The 13,076-nt window shown below is 44.6% G+C and overlaps 1 long non-coding RNA gene across 1 annotated transcript in view; it reads right to left on the bottom strand.

Annotated features, from left to right (window-relative positions):
* LOC134913275 (uncharacterized) overlaps positions 1–13,076 on the bottom strand; it is a 192,863-nt gene that overhangs the window by 3,550 nt on the left and 176,237 nt on the right. Inside the window, exon 4 of the long non-coding RNA XR_010177060.1 lies at positions 12,304–12,409. This is a non-coding gene — a long non-coding RNA (uncharacterized LOC134913275). The remainder of the gene's footprint in view (positions 1–12,303; positions 12,410–13,076) is intronic.

The raw sequence follows: 13,076 nt of genomic DNA, 5'->3' as shown, positions 1-13,076 counted from the left end.
CCTTAACAGTTCTGCAAAATTTAGAACAATGTAGCTTCTGTTATGGTAACTGTATGTTCTAGCTATTTTAACCCCGACCAACTCAATTCAACCCCTACTGAGTTATAGTTTGAATTCAGCCCTGTTTGTTAATAGTTTCTACTCTCTGCCCTCAGACCAGCAAGATGTGTCCTTGTATTCCTCTTCATACTGTACGCATCACATGACAAATTGTCACATGATAGTATTACTGTAACCTTCCCTTCTGTGTCTCATTAATGTGATAAGGAAGTGTGCCCTCAGGCAGATAACTTAAAAAATATGTATGTAATGTATGATCAAAAATATTCTGGTCCTTATCTATTTCTGTTTGCCTTTATCCTCATACACATACTTGAATTGCATCAGTTGGGCTAATCAGAGATTCAGTTAATAATGAGCGCATTCTGATATAAGAAATTGCTGTGGAACAGAGCACGTGAAAGCCTAAATTATTCTTCAGCGCTGTACATTGTTGGAAGCATAGTGTATCAAAATATCTAATGGCTTTGAAGAAGGAAACAATTCCAATTTACAACACCATGCAGAGTGAATTATAGCAATCAGCGTTTCAATTTTTAAACTTGTGCATCTAGTCTTTTTCTTGCAGCTAATTCATATGGGTGATACAAAGAAAACAAGATGTTTACTGCTATAAAACTTTAAACAAACTGCACTATCTATTGGCAGCTATAAAAGTTAAAACATAGATAATGTTACCAAAAAATAACTTTAATTTTACCATCATTGAGGATGTTCTGAAGAGCAGTTATTTTATATTACTGAAAATATATTCAGTTGCATCATTTCTAGTTCTTATCTTCTTGGAGGCAGTGTATATTACAGGTTGAGTATCCCTTATCCAAAATGCTTGGGACCGGGGGTATTTTGGATATCGGATTTTTCCGTATTTTGGAATAATTGCATACCATAATGAGATCTTATGATGGTGGGACCTAAATCTAAGCACAGAATGCATTTATGTTACATATACACCCTAAACACACAGCCTGAAGGTAATTTTAGCCAATATTTTTTTATAACTTTGTGCATTAAACAAAGTGTGTCTACATTCACACATTTCATTTATGTTTCATATACACCTTATATACACAGCCTGAAGGTCATTTAATACAATATTATTAATAACTTTGTGTATTAAACAAAGTTTGTGTACATTGAGCCATCAAAAAACAAAGGTTTCACTATCTCACTCTCACTCAAAAAAGTCCATATTTCGGAATATTCCGTATTTCGGAATATTTGGATATGGGATACTCAACCTGTATTGTACTTACTGGGTGTTTTGGCCCTGTGAGCTGCACCCTGATTTCAAACATATATTCCTATAGATACAATATATATAGGTGGAAAAAATATGTCAAATAATATGGGTGATCAATTGCAGAATTTCTAAAAATGTATCTCATGATCAGATTCAGAAATGTACACAATGCCAATGTTTTTTGCAAATGGATGTTTTTCTTCTGTACATGCACAAGTGTCCTTGATACCCTTACTGCATATGTGCAGACTGCGGTCACATACTAATTCACACAGATATGAGAAGACCACTGCGAAGGAACTGCAAATCTAAGTAGAGACTGGGAGGTAACCAAACTTCAAGCTTCAGTGGCACAGACACAGTGGCCAAATTTTGTGGAAGCTACATACAGTAGTTGAATCTGCTCAACCCAGGACTTACTTGAACAATCAATGTTGGTCCAAAATTTGGCTGGTGGAGGATGGCACAGATCAGTTTCTATACCATGTAATCACTCTTTACATTGATTTCAGTGGTAACACTGATGTCGGCTTCCCTGTACACATTCGGCGAGACTCACTCCCCCTTCCAGTTCCTTCTCAGACTTGGCACCATCAAGTATGGGTTTGGGAGTTTGGGATATCCTCATAATGACTTTCAGGACTTGCTAGTGCAATCCCAATGGTGACATTGGCTGCAGGAGGCTGCAAGTTGGCAGTTCTCCAGCTATATGTGCTTCAAATTCAGTGTCTAAAGTCTATCATCTTCAAAACATCCAAACAGCAATTTTCCTTTAGAAAGCATGCAAATTGTGGTTTAAAAAATAAAAATATGCACAAAAAGGATTTAATCTTTAAATATAGTAGTTTTCTCTGTAATGTGAATGTTGCATTCATTTGATTGGGGTTTCTGCATGTGCCTCATGCAGAAAATCAATTGAAACCTTCAGTATTTATATTAATAAGACCCTTGAAATTAAAAAAAAAAAGTGGATCCCTCACTGTAAAAAATTGGGATTCTGAGTCCCACAACAAATTATGTTTTTAAGCTCCCTATGTGTATCCTCACATAGCTTCATACCAGACCACATGCCCTACACATACACCATGGGAAGTCACACTCATATATTCAGTATAGATAATGCTTATAAATATATACTGTAGCCTTGATCAACCATAGCCAACATGTGAAGTACTGGCTATGTTTGCAGTGCTGTGCTGGGGGCAGAGAGGGGGTGAGGGCAGGCAACAGTTGCAGAGTTGGGGGCAGGAGGAGGTGAGGGCAGGCAACAGTTGCAGTGCTGGGGGCAGAGATAAGTCTCTATGAGCTTGCCACATCTTTCCACTGGGATTTTTGCCCATTCTTGAAGGCAAAACTGCTCCAGCTCCTTCATGTTGGATGGTTTCTGCTTGTGAACAGCAATCTTCAAATCTGACCACAGATTCTCAATGGGATTGAGATCTGGGCTTTGTCTAGGCCATTCCAACACATTTAAATGTTTCCCCTTAAACCACTCGAGTGTTTCTTTAGCAGTATGCTTCGGGTCATTGTCCTGCTGGAATGTGAACCTCCGTCCCAGTCTCAAATCACAGGCAGACTGAAACAGGTTTTGCTCAAGAATATCCCTGCGTTTAGCACCATTCATCTTTCCCTGGACTCGAAACAGTTTCCCAGTCCCTGCTGCTGAAAACATCCCCTCAGCATGATGCTGCCACCACCATGTTTCACTGTGGGGATGGTGTTCTTGGGGTGATGGGATGTGTTTGATTTACGCCAGACATAACATTTTCCCTGGTGGCCGAAAAGTTAAATTTTAGTCTCATCTGACCAGAGCACCTTCCTCCATACATATGGGGAGTCGTCCACATGCCTTTTGGCAAATTTAAAACATGCCTTCTTATTTTTAACACTAAGTAGTGGCTTTTTTCTGGGCACTCTTCCATAAAGCCCAGCTCTATGGAGTATACAGCTTATTGTGGTCACATGCGCACATACACCAGTCTCTGCTTAATGCCCTCCTTGCCCGGTCTGTGAGTTTTGGTGGCAGGCCCTCTCTTGGCAGGTTTGTTGTGGTACCATGTTCTTTACATTTGAAGATGATGAATTTGATGATGCTCCGGGGGATCATCAAAGATTTTGATATTTTTTTATAACCCAACCCTGACTTGTACTTCTCTACAACTTTGTCCCTGACTTGTTTGGAGAGCTCCTTGGTCTTCATAGTGTGATGCCTCTTGCTTAGTGGTGTGGCAGCTTCTGGGACCTTTCAGAAAAGGTGTATTTCTACTGACAGATCATGTGACACTTATAATGCACACAGGTGGACTTCATTTCACTAATTATGCGACTTCTGAAGGTAATTGGTTGCACCAGAACTTTTGAGGGGCTTTATAGCAAAGGGGGTGAATATGTATGCACATGCCAATTTTATAATTTTAATTTATTAAAAATATTTTATATTAAAAAAATTCTTATTTCACTTCACCGATTTAGACTATTTTGTGCAGATCCATCACATAAAATTCAGATTAAAAAATAAATTCAATTACAGGTTGTAATGTAACAAAATAGTTAAAAAGCCAAGGGGGTGAATACTTTAGCAAGGCACTGTACATTTTATTACAAATGTAATAAAATCAGGCGCAAGATACCTAAATTTCTCCACCCAGGTTCTTTCTCCGACCACTAATGAACCCCTCAGCTACTATTCATCAACATAAACTAGTTTCACAGATTTACAGGAAGTCACTGAAACTAATTTCTGAGGACTGGCTGCAGGTTCTCCTTGTCCATACAAGCAGTGGTGAATATATCTGTTTGGCATATTTATCAGATGGAATTTAAGAAGGAGATTCTGTACAACTCTTAACAATCCTTTAGAAGGTAGTGGGAGCCCTGAACATCACACTTAAATGCTTGCTCTAGAATAGATTCTCCCATAGATCTCTTCTACCGGAATAGCAGTCTACCTGTCACTTTTCTCCTATCCCTCCCTCCCCATCCTCTTCTCTGGCATACTAATCTTGTTCATGGTATATTTGTACGGGATCCAGTCAGGATCCCGGTTGTCAGGATCCTGGCAGTCGGAATACAGATGCAGGAATCCCGACCCCACTCGGAATGCCGAATCGGGTCATGAGCATGACACCAGAATCCTGACCGCTGGGATCCTGAACGAGCACGTGCCAGGACACAGGACAGGCAAGCCGTAGGGATGGTGCATTAGAGTTAGACTGCAGGGAGGGGGGGTTAGGTTCAGGGACCCCCGGGGAGGGTTAGCGTTAGGCTGCGGGGGTGGGGGGGGAGGGGTGGGGCAGACATAGGCACCCCCTGGTGAGGGTTAGGTTTTGGCTGAATTAATGAAGGTTAGGGTTAGGCTGCTACAAGGGAGGTGTCACGTCCGGGTCCCTTGTGGTTTTAACTGGCGAGCTGAGTAAAAGGGTTACTGGTTGGGAAGGCAACAAATGATGAGGGGAGCGAATGTAAGACTTTTTCATATACTAACTAACACCAGATGTTGGCGAGACCTGACCAGTGACCCCCTCCTATGGGGATTTAGGCTTTGCAGCACCCGGCAAGCAGGTCATGGCCCTCTGGACAGGTACCCGGTAGTTAGCAGAGGAACTTGAAGTAAAATATACTAGAGATAACCGGAAACATTTGGTACTTGAAGATATCTGAGGAAGAATAGTTCTGAATAGAAGACCACTGAGGATAGCTGTTGAGAGCAGCATTGTTGGCCACTTGAGACAGTCAATATTATATGGTGTTGAGAGTTATAGAGATAATTGATGGCAGATAAAAACTTGAGAACACTGAAGAGGTAATCGATGTTATTCGCTACTGGAAATAACCAATAGCACTCGGTACTTGAGAACACTGAAGAAGCAATCGATGTTAGTCGATGCTGAAGAACTCTGGACATAACTGATGGCAATCGGTAATTGAGAACACTGAAGAAGTAATTAACGTTAATCGATACTGGCGATAACCAATGACAATTGCTACTTGAGAACACTGAAGAAATAATCGATGCTGAAGAACCCTGGAGATAACGGATTGTAATCGGTACTTGAGAACTCTGAAGAAATAATCAATGCTGGAGAAGTCAAGACAAAACCGGCGCTGCAGTAACGGATGGTCCCAGGCCAGTTCCTGACAGGAGGGTTGGGTGTTAGTGGGCCATTGGGGGAAGGTAAGTTTACGGTATTCTGACTGCCAGCATCCCGCACGCCTGGGTATTGAGCTGTTGCACTATGATCTGTTAAGCTATTTTCCTTGTACTGTAGCTCTTATTTTCCTCTTAACCTTTATTGTTCCTTTGTCATTCTCATCCTGTCATATTGTGTGCTTTTGTGTCAAGCCATTTGCTTTATAGTTAAAATATTTAAAAAAACGCCCCTGATTTGACTCCCCCTTCCTCATTAAAAATCATACCACAGATCTGATCCCCCTCCCTCAATAAAAATCATACACCAGTCCCACCAAAATGCTCTGCACCTGGACTTCCCACCATTGGGGTAAATTGACTAAGATAGGAGTTATATTTAAGATGGGATGTTGCCCATAGCAACCAATCAGATTTTAGGTATTATCTTCCAGAAGATGCTAGATAAATGAGAAGTAGAATCTGATTAGTAGCTATTCTAATAACCCCCCCCCCCCCCCCGTGCATCTCAAGATTGACACATCATCTAAAACCTCAGAAAAGTAGCTACCACAAAGCAAAAGTACAATTTCTTGTGCAGATATGCAGAAAAGTCTGTAGTTGGTGCACAGTGCATGATAAAAAAAAACTTGCTTTTTGTGATTTAATTATATAAAGTACATTATAGCAGTATCAGTGATACTTTAGACACATAAAGATGGTCATATAGGGCCTAATTCTGAGTTGATCGCAGCAGCAAATTTGTTAGCAGTTGGGCAAAACCATGGCCCTCATTCCGAGTTGTTCGTTCGCTAGCTGCTTTTAGCAGCGTTGCAAACGCTAGGCCGCCGCCCTCTGGGAGTCTTAGCTTAGCAGAATAGCGAACGAAAGATTAGCAGAACTGCTACTAAATAATTTGCTGCAGTTTCTGAGTATCTCCAGACCTACTCCTAGACTGCGATCACCTCAGTCCGTTTAGTTCCTGGTCTGACGTCACAAACACGCCCTGCGTTCGGCCAGCCACTCCCCCGTTTCTCCAGCCACTCCTGCATTTTTACCTGGCACGCCTGCGTTTATTTAGCACACTCCCTGAAAACGGGCAGTTTCCGCCCAGAAACACCCACTTCCTGTCAATCACACTACGATCACTCGAGCGATGAAAAAACGTTGCTCTAGCTTGTGTAAATCTACAAAGTTTTGTGTGAAAATACTTAGCGCATGCGCGCTGCGTACCATGCGCATGCACATTTTTGCCATTTTTTTTCACTTAAACGATGCACTGCGAAAATCAGTAGCGAGTGAACAACTCGGAATGACCACCCATGTGCACTGCAGGAGGGGCATATGTAACATGTGCAGAGAGAGTTAGATTTGGGTGGGGTGTATTCAAACATATGCCTCTGTCCATATGCAAATGTGGGCTCATCTCAAACCTGAGCCTCCTTGCAACTGGAGATGCACAGTAGGTGAGGGCGACTTTGCCTAATTGTGACTGAGGCAGACCAGCACAGAGATGCAGATATGCTTGCTAGTGGACGTATCACCTGTGGGTGCCTGAGGGCCAGGGGTTAAAGTGAGCCGGAACGGGGCGGAACTACGTTCCGTCAGTTCCACTTGGAGACGGAACGCAGTTCCGCCTCCTCCAGCTCACCTCACCCGATGTGTGCCGGCGCCGCACAGGGAGATGCTTGGCGCCCGCTGAGATTGTGTTACCAGCGGCACCCAGCTCTCCCTGCACAGCGGAAGCCGGTGGCAGGAGCTCACTACTAAGCTTCGGCTTCCGGCTCTATCAGTGCACGCTATGAGAGAGACGTCATGACTTCTCTCTCATAGTGCTGGGGAGCCGGACCCCAGGAAAATCACAGCGGTCGGACGCGGGAGTGGGGCTTGGTAAGTATGGTGTGTTTTTTAAAAAAAAAAGTAAAGGGCCCACTTCATAAGGGGCATCAATACTGGGCCATAAGGGGCACTGCTACTGGGGGCATTGCATAAGGGGCACCACTACTATGGGCTCTATATAAGGAGCACTACCACTGTGGGCACTACCAGTACAGTGGACATTACATAAGGAGCACTACTACTGTGGGCATTGTAAAACGGGCGCTACTGCTGTGGGCATTGTGTATTACGGGGTGCTACTACTGTCGGCATTATGTGTATTAGGGGTGCTACTACTGTGGGCATTTTTACTATTGTGTGACCACGCCCCTTTCTTCTTGAGACCACGCCCCTTTTTTGGGGGGTGCGCGACTACTGTTCACGCAATACCTTTATTGCATGGGCACCGGGGGAGGGGGAGGTGAGTTTCACCACCTCTCTAGGACCACTTTAAGCACTGCTGAGGGCTGGTGTGAGTACACTACACCCTGTTGATGATGACAGTTGACAGTACTAGCTAGTATAGTGGGATCAGGTCCCAACACCGGGATCCCGACATTATTTGGAATGCTAACAATGCATCCAAATTAGGTTCACAGTCCTGGCGCCGAAATCCTGACAGCCGAGATGGCAAACGAGCAGAACCTGGCCCGCAGGAGAGTTAAGTCGCGAGTGTGGGGGGCAGGTTATGTTTAGGCTGCGGGGAGGGGGTATTAGGGTTAGGCACCGCTCAGGGAGGGTTAAGGTTAGACAGCGAGGGGAAGGGTTAGGTTTAGATTGCGGGGAGGGGGGGGGGGTTAGGTTTAGGCACCACCGGGGAGGGTTAGGGTTAGGCTGCGGGGAGGGGAGGATTAGGTTTAGGCTGGGGGGGGGGAGGGTAGAAGTAAGCATACTCCCCTTCCCCTGTCAGGATTCCAAACATCGGGTTGCCGCAGTTGGTATTCTGACCACTGGCATCCCAAACGCCGGCAAATCGAACCCAACGTATTACAGTAGATTCAGATTGGCTGATTGTAGTCACCTCTATGCTGATATTGATTTCTCCCTTGCTCATATGTATATTACAGGATTTTGTGAGCATATTTAAAATATATATTTTAGTATATTAGTAATGATGTATGATAATGGTTTACTCACACATTTTCATACTAAGTATCTTTAGATGTGTGTGACTCAATATATACACAAAATATCAGAATGTTTAGGTCAACACATTTTACATTTGTTTTTACGCAAGTCCCTCCAACGCAGCATCAAGTGCTCATTGGGCAAGATTCAAATATGTATCGCCTTCTATCTTCCATCTAAAGTGACAGGAGATCACAGGTGGCGATATACCCACCTCTGATCACGCCCAAAGCAGTTGGGTTTAGCTGCATAAAGCATTAACCACACCTAAACTATTGGGTGCGATGCGAAAAGTAAAATTTGGGCACCCAACAGGTCACTATTTGCGCATTTCAGCTCGCTACCACTGGGAGGAAGCTGCCGGCGGGGATGATCGAGGGTGGGAGAGGGCAGCAACATTTGAATATTGCCCTTTGTCTAATCTTTGTTGCCAAATTGATGAACTAAAACCACTTAATAGAGGGGGAGATGGTAACAAATTATAATTACAAATTGGATTAATAATTACTAAAATTTAATTCGCCGAATCCTAAAGGGTTAATTGAGGCTTTTAACATGACATCTTCTAAAATGATTGTGTAGCTCCTATCACCCTACTACTGTAGATGTCACTTAGATGGTGTGTACTGTGAGCACATTATGCTGTAAAGTATTTATTGTCCTTGCTCTGCTGCTTTAAGTATCTAATATGGCTGTACATTATAAATTCTATTACTGCTATCAGTTTAATTATAGCACTCTGCTATTCACAATGTCTATAAACAGTGGATAGACAGGGGTCATGGGTGCTAATGCTTAATGTTTATGTTCTGAAAGTAATTAATTTATACAGCTTACAGCTAGTGCTTTTACCTGATGACGACCTGTACATTTGACCTTTTTGAACCTGTTACTTCCGAATATTGTGTAAGGCTAATGTAAACTTGTTCATTCTCTGTACACATTATACCTGGCAATGAACATGGGGGGTCATTCTGACCTGATCGCTCGCTACAGTTCATCGCAGTGCAGCGATCAGGTCAGAACTGCGCATGGCTGACAGCCGACGGCTGTCGTTTCCTAGCGATCGCCTCTGTCTGATTGACAGGCAGAGGCGGTCGCTGAACGGGAGGGCGCAGTCCGGCCAACACAGGCGTGGCCGGACTGTGCAGGGGGCGGGCCGCAGCGGCTGCATGACGTTACACGCAGCCGCTGCGACCCGGGCAGCGACGAGTAACTCCCGGCCAGCCGCAGAAGCTGCGCTGGCTGGGAGTTACTCTTCAAGTACAAAAGCATTGCCGCTGTGCGACGCATAGTTTACATAGTTAATGAGGTTGAAAAGAGGCAAAATGCCCATCGGGTTAAACCTACAATCTGTCTTATGGCGAGTTCATTATAATGTCCCAATTGAAATTATGTTTTATGTTTAGTTATGTTAGATGCTTTTGTACTTGTGCGGGGTGTGTGTGTGTGTGTGTGTGTGTGGGGGGGACCGGCCTGACATGCGGGGTGGACTAGACCTGTGCTGGGCGTCCCCCCGCATGTCAGTGTAGGTGATCGCAGCTGGGCTAAATTTAGCACAGCTACTATCAGGCCGGAATGACCCCCTTGCTCTCCCAAAACGTAGGATGTATGCCCAATTATTTAGCCACAGTTGTCTCCTGTAACTGTTTTATTTTCTAAATACTGCAGGTGGTATCCGGACTGTAGGTCAACACCCATTAGGTCAACACCCATTGGTTGACAGTGGATAGGTCGACACTCTAAATAGGTCGACGTGGCCATTAGGTCGACATGAAAAAAATGTTGACATGAAAAAAGGTCGACATGAGTTTTTCCCACAAAAATTTTTTTTGGGACTTTTTCATACTTTCCGATCCACGTGGACTACGATTGGAAACAGTAACGTGTGCCGAGCACAGTGGTAGCGGAGCGAGGCACCTTGCCCACAGCATGCAAGGGGACGCGGTGCACTAATTGGGGTTCCCGGTCACTTGACGGAGAAAACGACACTAAAAAAGCATAAAAAACTCATGTCAACCTTTTTTCATGTTGACCTTGTTCAAGTCGACCTAATGTCCGTGTAGACCTATTTCTAGTGTCGACCTATCCACTATTGACCAATGGGTGTCGACCTAATAGGTGTTGACCTAATTGGTGTTGACCCTGAGTCCAATACCCCTGCAGGTTGAGGGGGATATGTTCGGCATCCCAGCGGTCGGAATGCTGGGATGATGTGACCGATGTGGGAATCCCCCTGAGGTAGTTGTTGGTGTTTCAGAGCACGAGTTGTATTTTCACACTTAAGGGCCCCATACACTACAACGATAATGCCCGATTTCATCCGATTTCAGCCATTCGGGATGAAATCGGGCATATCGGATGTGTTTTACATCCTATCCGATGCGCGGTCCCGTGAGCATCGGATCGGATCCCCTAGATTGACTGTGCTGTACTAGTGATATATCGGACCCCGCAGGCATGGCTGGGATAGCATACGATACATCATAAGCAAAAGGACGGCATATAATGTATCTTATGCGATCCTGCCACCCGGGAGGCTGCCGGGCAGTTCAAGTGTGATCACCTGTGACATGAGGGTCCGACATGTCGCAGTAGTGTATGGGGCCCTTTACATTGCACTGCCATCAATTGGATGTCTATTCATATTGCAGATGTTGGGCTGCCTTCCTCTGTTTCATGACTGAAAAAATTTTGTAAATAGTAAGCATACAGTATGGGCATCTTTACTTATACAACTATATGTTATTCTAATGTGGGAGAGCAAAACCTTCCCTCTCTTTCAAAATCAAACTAAAACCATGACCTCTTTTATATCAATATATCTATTTGTTTTATAAGCTTTCATAAAGATCTGCATACTGCAAATCTATTGAGTAACTTGTACAGTATATATACACATAGATACAGTGCTATTTTTGTATGAAAATAGGTTCAGGAACTGTGGGCGGTGCAGAAGTGGGTGCAGCTACAAAGGTGGTGTGGCATCAATTGGATACACAATGCCCCTAGTAGTGCCAGATACACAATGCCCCCCAGCAGTGCCAGTTACACAATCTCCCTAGTAGTGCTAGTTAGACAATACAGCCAATGCCCCCAGTAGTGCCAGATATACAATGCCTACAGCAGTGCCTGTTACACAGTGCCCCCCAGCAGTGCCAGTTACGCAATGTCCCCAGTGCCCCAGTAGTGCCAGATACAAAATGCCCCCAGCAGTGCCAGTTACACAATGCCCCTACTGATGTCCACCTCCACTGCCGCTCCTGCTCCTCCTGCTGCTGATTACGCCGCCACCGCTTTCCCTGTCTGAGGGGAGGAGAGCGCAGTACTTGCCTTTCCTGCCCCTCACTGTGTTCCATCTCCGGCGACCATTTGAAATTTGGCACCGGCTTCTGAGCCAATCAAAGCTCACCAGCCGGCAATCAATCAGGAGCCGGCCCGCAAGTTCTGATTGGCTGACAGCCCAGCTACATTTTAAAAGGCGACTTGAGACAGGGACGCCTGCCTATATGCACATGCCCTATTACCCTATTACCACCTACTGATGCCCCTACAGCCACAACTTGAGATGCGACACTACTCATCGCTTGTACCAGTGATATCGCAGCAGCTTAAATAATACCTGCAAAATCATTGCCCTAATGATGTGAGTGCCACTTAGGCTGTCTTTAGTTTTGAGACAATACTTTTTAATAGAATTGCAGTGAAAAGTCATCTTATCTGAATTCTAAACATTTTAGCTTGGGGCATAGTGAGTCTTTAGGTTAGCGGAGTGCACAGTGCTGGTTCTATACAAAGTAGAGCCTAGGGTGCTTCCCTCCAAAAAATCTATAGTGAATTTTGTGCGTAATAAAAAAATACAACTCACCTATATAATGGCATCTCTGTAATAGGGAACATCTTAAGTTGATCCTCACTGGGTAAACATTGTCTTCAGTCAAAATTCACTATTCATGTTTGAGATCAGAAGATGCCTGTTTGTATAGGAATATAACCAATATCATCATCATACAACAGGTCTGCGGTTAGCATACCGCTCGTCTTGATCCCAGCTGTCACAATACCAAAGCCGGGATCCTGACGTGGCACCATACTGAGTCCACAACACCCATAGAGGGAGAATAGAACCTGTGGCGAGCGAAGCTTGCCACCAAGCCCGCAAGAGGCTTCGTTGTGCTCGCTCCCCTGCCGGCATTCTACTCGGAATGCTGATAACGGTATACTGACATTCAGCATTCCGAGTGGTGGGAAAATCATACCGAACCCATAAAACAGAGGTGTTGAAAGTGGAGAAAACTATTGCGCAGACTCCATGTTGCTACCCCTCCAGCGAAGCTTCATTCCTTGTACCAAGATGACCTCTTAAGTTACTACTGAGCATGTGCGTGTCAGGAGCAGTCGCAACGGCTCACAGGTCTGGCGGCACCGTATCACACGAGCCACGTGGCTGATGGTCCCAACAGTTGCTAGCCAAATAGGACTCTCTGCAGCCGCACTGCCTGTTGGTCCTGGATGTTACTAAGCAGCCGGCGACTTCTTTTGTATCTGCAGCTACTCAGCTGCATTATAGCTTCTGCCCATCAGAAGCCACCTGCCCTGCTGAAGTTGTCTGGTGCATACTTTGTCAGTTCTTGCCAGCCT

The sequence above is a fragment of the Pseudophryne corroboree genome, chromosome 1, assembly GCF_028390025.1.
Source record: "Pseudophryne corroboree isolate aPseCor3 chromosome 1, aPseCor3.hap2, whole genome shotgun sequence".
Lineage (NCBI taxonomy): Eukaryota > Metazoa > Chordata > Amphibia > Anura > Myobatrachidae > Pseudophryne > Pseudophryne corroboree.
The sequence above is the reverse complement of the archived record's forward strand: the minus strand, read 5'-3'. Positions and strand labels throughout refer to the sequence as shown.